At 43.8% G+C, this 7,631-nt stretch overlaps 1 pseudogene; it reads left to right on the top strand.

The window, feature by feature from the left end:
• The first annotated feature begins 5,998 nt into the window (after nt 1–5,998).
• On the top strand, nt 5,999–6,507 carry LOC110589556 (annotated as a pseudogene).
• Nucleotides 6,508–7,631: the final 1,124 nt, after the last annotated feature.

Raw genomic sequence — 7,631 nt, 5'->3', positions numbered from 1 at the left:
AAAACAAACAAAAAAACTTACTAGTTGTGAGAAGGAGGAGAATGTGATAAATCACCAGGGAGGAGACAAAAATAGAAACATATTCAGAGATGGCAGAAATTTTTTTTTAAAGCTTTTATTTACTTATTTGACAGAGAGCAAGAAAGCACAAGCAGGGGGAGAGGCAGAGGAAGAGGGAGAAGCCGGCTCCCTGTCCCAATGACAGAGATTTTTTTTTTTAAAGATTTTATTTATTTATTTGAGAGAGAGAGAATGAGAGACAGAGAGAATGAGAGGGAGGAGGGTCAGAGGGAGAAGCAGACTCCCCGCTGAGCAGGGAGCCCGATGTGGGACTCGATCCCGGGACTCCAGGATCATGACCTGAGCCGAAGGCAGTCGCTTAACCAACGGAGCCACCCAGGCGCCCCGACAGAGATTTTTTTTAAAGGACCTCAGAATAGGGGCGCCTGGGTGGCTCCGTCGGTTAAGCGACTGCCTTCGGCTCAGGTCATGATCCTGGAGTCCTGGGATCGAGTCCCGCATCGGGCTCCCTGCTTCTCCCTCTTCCTCTGTTGCTCCCCCTGCTTGTACTCTCTTTCTCTGTCAAATAAATAAATAAAACCTTAAAAAACAATAAATAAAAGACCTCAAAATAGCTACTATAGATACGTGAACTGGTAAAAACCATGCCTTCTCCCAAGGAGGCAGCATAGGCTAAAGCTAAGAATATAGGCTGTGGCATCGAGCGTATGTATACCTGGGTTCAAATCTCAGATCCGACACTTGGTAATTATGTAAAATTTGGAAAGGTATTTAACTTGTTCAAGCCCTGGTTACTTAACCTTAAAATGGGAAAATGAATATCTTCCTGAAGTTGTCCTCGGATTAAGTGAGATGATGTACAAGGAGTATCTAACACATGAGTAAGAGCTCTGTTAATATTATCCATTATTGCATTTACCATAGCACAGACTGGCTTATTCTACATGTTCAATATCTTGAATAAAGAAAGGAATGAATGAGGGACGCCTGGGTGGCTCAGTCGGTTAAGCGGCTGCCTTCGGCCCAGGTCATGATCCCAGGGTCCTGGGATCGAGTCCCACATCGGGCTCCTTGCTCAGCAGGGAACCTGCTTCTCCCTCTCTCTCCCTCTGCTTGTGCTCTCTGTCAAATAAATAAAATCTTTAAAAAAAAAAAAAAGAAAGGAATGAATGATATCAAGCCCAGTGGCACTCAAATCTGGTCTGAATGTTAGAAACCAGCTGGGGTAGGATTAGTGAGCATTATGTTGTCAAATCCACTCAAGGCATCAAGCAACTGACCAAATGGAGAAGGGGTAAGCAACACCTGTGGTCTGGCCTCTTGCAATGAGAAAACAGCCAAGAGCGCCAGTTGAATTAAGTACTCAAGTTACTGGAGCCACTTTAGGGAGAACTGAGGGCCAAATGTGCCCCACCCAGCTGGAAGCACCTTGTTTATCTGCCGCTCTCTGTTACTGATTAACAGTAGGCACCCCCTCTTGCCACACCCTCTTGCTCAAACACAATTAAATTTTAAAATAACATGAGTTTAGGAAGAACCGGACAAAGTGCAGGTACTTGGTCAGTGGTCAATAGGTGGGAATTGGCGGGGTATAAGTAGCAATGATAGTTGGGAATCAGAAAACACTTTGTACCCATGTACTTTGACAAAGAAATCAGATCCAAGTTCTGCCCCTAGAGTGGAGGAAGATAGGGAGCCTTCAGAAATAGGTGTGGGAATTTGTTTAAAATCCCAAACTCAGGATCAAAACCAGATCACATGGAATCTGAACTTTTTGTGTTACAAACTCTGACCCTCATGGAATCTCCTTCGGCTGTGCCCAAGAGATGTCTGAACCTGAGACGCAGAGTAGGATTGTGAGGAGGGCACTAGAAAGGCAGGTAGGGGCTTCAGTTTTAGTTTGGGCTTTAACACTAGCTCCCTATGTACATTTTATGCTCTTCTAGGCCTTTCCCAAAGTGTCTCCCCAGGATTTTAACGGGTGTTATGGAAAAAAGGGATCTGGTTAACCAATATTTCCCAGTCTATCATATGTGAACCACTGGTGATAGATGAGATGACTCTAGGAAGTTCTGGGTTGAAATTAACCTTTTCCCATTCTAATTAATTTTGGCAAATGATCTAAATTTTCCATTGAGAGCAGTGATATCAAATGCTCTTTAGAATGTATTTTTTAAAAGGTGAGTGGCTTTAAAGAAGAAGATTAAGTCAATAATAGTACAGACTGTCTGCAGATATGGGAAAAGGCATGAAGGTGGTATACAATGACTGAAATTTGATAAAAGTTTTGTAAAGCCAAATTGAACTGGCTTATTTTTCAGAGATTGTGTTGTGTCTATGAACATTTTGCCTCTTCAAGAAGGGATTTGGCATCAAGCCTTTCTTTAATTCATTTGACTATAGAATTTCTCTTTCCTTGAAAGTAGCAAGAATGTCATGTTGAACTCTTTATCTGGAGATTTCATTTTGGGAAATGCTGATGAAAAATGCTGAGGTGGCTTTTAGATCTGACCTTAGGACCTTGGCTCCTTCTCCTCCCCTATGTTTGATGTTAAATCTTAGAAGACAATTCAGGGATGGGGCTGGAAACGGGTATCAAAGGAGATTTATAGAATGGCAAAAAGCACATTAGCTTCTAAATGCAATGTGGTATCCTGGATTGGATCCTGGAACTGAAAAAGGCATTAGCTGGGGCACCTAGGTGGCTCAGTTGGTTGAGCGACTGCCTTCGGCTCAGGTCATGATCTTGGAGTCCCTGGATGGAGTCCCGCATCAGGCTCCCTGCTCAGCAGGGAGTCTGCTTCTCCCTCTGGCCCTCCCCCCTCTCATGTGCTCTCTCTTATTCTCTCTCTCTCAAATAAATAAATAAAATCTTAAAAACAATGAAAAAGGCATTAGCTGGAAAAAACTACTGAAATCAGTTTAGTTTAGTTAATACTAGTTAAAACTAGCAACATAGAGTCTGGGGTTTCATTAACAATAATGTGCTAAGGTTGGTTTCTTAGTTTTGACAATGTACTGTGTAATATAAGATGTTAACAATAGGGGAACCTAGGAGCTGGGCCAGCAGACTGTGGATGGAGCTATGGGGTCTAGGAGGCAAAGCCACCAAACCCGGTAACATTTCCTACTCCTTTATCTGGTCTTGTGCTGCTCAGCATGAAAGGACAAGGGCTATAGTAAACTCAAGAGCAATCACAAGAGGAAACTCAAGAGGAATCACATTCATTCACCAAACTCTTGCTTAGGCACTTCCATGTGTTTTTGTTGGTACCAAATTTGGCCCAGAAAGAAGGCCCTGGTAACTGCAAAAGGAGGGGCATTTCCCACCCTCCTCTCCCACATTCTGTTCTGGTTACTCAGCCCTCCTGGTCACAGCATAGCCCCTACAACATTCTTCAACTTCAAATGAAATTTAGGGCCAAAGTCCCCTTGGGGCCAGAGAAGGTAAAATTTTCTAGTCCAAGGACCTGAGCATGGTTACCTATCTGATTAGAGAGCTACAGTCAGATTGGGCCATAAAATTGTCAGTGGGTGTTGGTGGACAAGGCAGGTAGATTGGAGGGAGGAAAGTTCTGGCTGAGAGAGGCTATGGTTCTGTAACTCTGCTAACCTTCCCCAGACCCTGTGTCTAGGTGATAAACGGGTGGAGAAGAGAGAGAGGTAACCACTTTGCACAGAGGTAACCTGGCATTTATTACAGGCTTATCACAAAAGTCTACAAGTTATTATATTTCATAACAAACAGTTATTGCAGGCACAGAAGGAAAACAAGACCTAAGGGGAATGGAAAGGGAGAAACAACAAACACATTTTATGAGGGGCCTCTCTTAAGTGCTCTTCTTGGAGAATCCTGGTCCACCTAAAATGTTAACACAGAATCTTCAAGGTAAAATTTATTCTCACTGATACAAATTAACATGAATATATGTAATTCATGTAATTGTTCTCAGGGTAGTGTCAGTGTGGTGGGAAGGAAGGAGAAGGACAATGGGAAGACCTGGTTTGGACAATGCACTTGACTGGGAAGTATGTGGTAAGTGTATTCAGAATCACGTGTAGGCGAGATTTCACTGTCTTTTACAACTGGTTAAGGAAATGCTATTGCTTCTTTCTTTTTTTTTTTTTTTTTAAGATTTTATTTATTTATTTGACAGACAGAGAGAAACAGCAGGAGAAGAAACACAAGCAGGGGGAGCAGCAGGCAGAGGGAAAAGCAGGCTTCCCACTGAGCAGGGTGCCCGATGCAGGGCTCGATCCCAGGACCCTGGGATCATGACCTGAGCTGAAAGCAGATGCTTAACCGACTGAGCCACCCAGATGCCCCAACTATTGCTTCTTTCTACATTAATATGTTTCTAGCTATTTAACCAAACCCACTTATTAATTTCAATGCTTTTTTTTTTTTTTTAGGACACAAAGTTTGCTTTAAATATTTTTTGGGGGGAAAGGACACCACACTTCTACTCAATTAAGAGAAACATTTTCACAGTCTTGAGGTCTTTTATTTTCTTTACATTTATCATGCCATGAATTCATAGGGAATGGGTTCCAGCAGTTCGGGCTCCTTTCCATTGGTTCTCACAAAGTGTGCTTCTCTGGGTGGGGCAGGCTAGCGCTTCAGTTGAACCCAAGTACCTTTGTCTTTGGCCTCCTTCTTTTTCTGATCATTTCCCTTCACACGCTCCAGGAAGGTATCTTGGCTCTTTTTTTTTTTTTTTAAGATTTTATTTATTTTTTTGACAGAGCGAGAGAGCACAAGCAGGGGGAGCAGGAGAAGGAGAGGGAGAAGCAGGCTCCCCGCTGAGCAGGGATCCCGATGTGGGGCTTGATCCCAGGACCCTGGGATCATGACCTGAGCCGAAGGCAGACACTTAACCATCTGAGCCACCCAGGCGCCCCTATCTTGGCTCTTTGAGTGTTTGATATGCTCAATGCATACATTAATCCTCTTGGCAAGAGTCTTGCCCTTAACTTGTTTGTTTACAACAATGCCAACAACATGCTGAGTAACATTGTAGACTCTTCCAGTTTTGTCATGGTTTTTTTTTTTAAGACTTTTTTTTTTTAAGATTTTATTTATTTATTTGACAGAGAGAGAGATTGAGAGAACAGGAACACAAGCAGGGGGAGTGGGAGAGGGAGAAGCAGGCTCCCCGCTGAGCAGGGATCCCGATGTGGGGCTCGATCCCAGGACCCTGGGATCATAATCTGAGCCGAAGGTAGATTCTTAACGACTGAGCCACCCAGGCGCCCCTATCTCCGCTCTTTGAGTGTTTAATATGCTCAATGCGTACATTAATTCTCTTGGCAAGAATCTTGCCCTTAACTTGTTTGTTTACAACAGTGCCAACCGCATGCTGAGTAACATTGTAGACTCTTCCAGTTTTGCCATGGTAACATTTGTGGGGCATTCCTTTTTGAACAGTGCCTATTCCCTTGATGTCCACAATATCACCTTTCTTATAGATTCGCATGTATGTGGCCAAAGGAACAACTCCATGTTTTCTAAAAGGTCTAGAGAATATATAGCGGGTACCTCTCCTCTTTCCCTTTGTGTTGGTCATTTTGGCAAATTACTGGAAGATGGCGGTTCCAGCCAAAAGACTAATTTCAATGCTTTTAATCAGTTCTTTTTTAGTTTCCTAGTACTAAAACTATATCATCCTCAAATAATGATTTTTGTTTCTTCCTTTTGATGTCCATTCCTCTTATTTTATTTCATATCTTACTGCATGGGGAAGAATTTTCAAAACAGTAGATGATGATTAATAATAACAGTTCTTGGGGCGCTTGGGTGGCTCAGGCTTAGTTGTGTCATATCCAACTTACAAAATAAGGTATTGAAAAGCATCTTTCACTTTTCCACTTGCTCCCCCCATCCCAGTGTGGTTCAGGCTGCACCACACTTGCTTAGAGCTCCTGGTTTCCCCTAAGTTAGTACCGTCATTGTCTCTCTCCAGCCGCACTCTTGATCGTCTACGAGGACCTCCCCAGCCACGTTGAGATGTTCTCCGACATCTCTAAGATCCAGGAGATTGCGGATGGGCTGTGCCTAAAGGCGGAGGGAAAGATGGTCAGTAGGACAGAGGGTACCATTGATGACTTGCTCATTAGTGGAAATGCCTCCTTGAAAGCTGGGAGGGCGAAGGTACCAAAAGCACAGTCATCCCTGGTGTTAATATTGTCATGAACCATCACTTGCAGGAAACCAGCTTCACAGAAAAAGCCTACAGAAGGTGCATCAAAGATTATACGAAATCAATCAAAGGCAAACTTGAAGAACAGAGGACAGAAAGAGTAAAACCTTTTATGACAGGGGCCGCAGAACAGATCAAGCACATCCTTGCTAATTTCAAAAACTACCAGTTCTTTATTGGTGAAAACATGAATCCAGATGGCATGGCTGCTCTGCTGGACTCCCATGAGGATGGTGACACCCCAAAAATGATTTTCTTTAAGGAGGGCTTAGAAATGGAAAAATGAGGGCGCCTGGGTGGCTCAGTTGTTAAGTGTCTGCCTTCGGCTCAGGTCATGATCCCAGGGTCCTGGGATCGAGCCCCGCATCAGGCTCCCTGCTCGGCGGGAAGCCTGCTTCTCCCTCTCTCACTCTCCCTGCTTGTGTTCCCTCTCTCGCTGTCTCTCTCTCTGTCAAATAAATAAATAAATAAATAAATCTTAAAAAAGAAAAAAAGAAATGGAAAAATGGGGGGCACCTGGGTGGCTGAGTCGGTTCAGCGTCCAACTCTTGATTTCAACTCAGGTCTTGATCTCAGGGTCATGAGTTCAAGCCCCACATTGGGCTCCACCCTGGGCATGGAGCCTACTTAAAAAAGAAAAAGAAGTAGGGGCGCCTGGGTGGCTCAGTTGGTTAAGCATCTGCTTTCAGCTCAGGCCATGGTCCTAGGGTCCTGGGATCGAGCCAGGGATACAATCTCTGTATCCTATTTCTGCGGCCTCCGAAATATGTCTCAAGTTCATGCACTTCCTGACTCCCACAGCCCTAGTTTGGGCAACCGTCACCTCTCGCCCATTGGTGCAGAGCCTCCTAATCAATCTCCTAGCATCCCTCTGTTCACTTAGGAATTCTTCCAGTTGCAAGTAACAGGATACCCTACTTAAAATGGATTTTAAAATGGGGTTGATTTTCCCCCATATTACAAGAAATCTAGAGATAGACACTTGTGGCTTTGCTTCAGTCCATCTCTGTCAGGGCTGTCATCTCTATTAATCTTGACTTTTTTCCTCAGGTTTTTCTCATGAGATAAGGCATCCCATCAGTGTTCAAGGGCAGGGAGAAAGCAGAAAGGCAGCGCTCAAACTTCTCCTAAGTATGGCCAAAGTGTTCCCAGAATTCTTTGGGAGACGCTCCCTTATCTCTTTAGCCAGAATTGGGTTCCTGACTCCCATCACCACACCTAGCTACAAGGGTGGCTGAGAAAGTGGGAAACAGGATGGCTCAGAGCTGGGGACTGCCCGTTTTTATATGGCCCTTGAGCTAACAACAGGTTTTATGTGTTCAAGGGGTTGTTAAAAAACGAAAAACAGAAATGAATACCTAACAAAAGCCCATGAAGCATAAAGTATTTTTTATCTGATTCCTTACTGGA

Source organism: Neomonachus schauinslandi, chromosome 6 (genome assembly GCF_002201575.2).
Source record: "Neomonachus schauinslandi chromosome 6, ASM220157v2, whole genome shotgun sequence".
NCBI lineage: Eukaryota > Metazoa > Chordata > Mammalia > Carnivora > Phocidae > Neomonachus > Neomonachus schauinslandi.
Note: the sequence above shows the minus strand (reverse complement) of the source record. Positions and strands in the feature narration are given on the sequence as shown.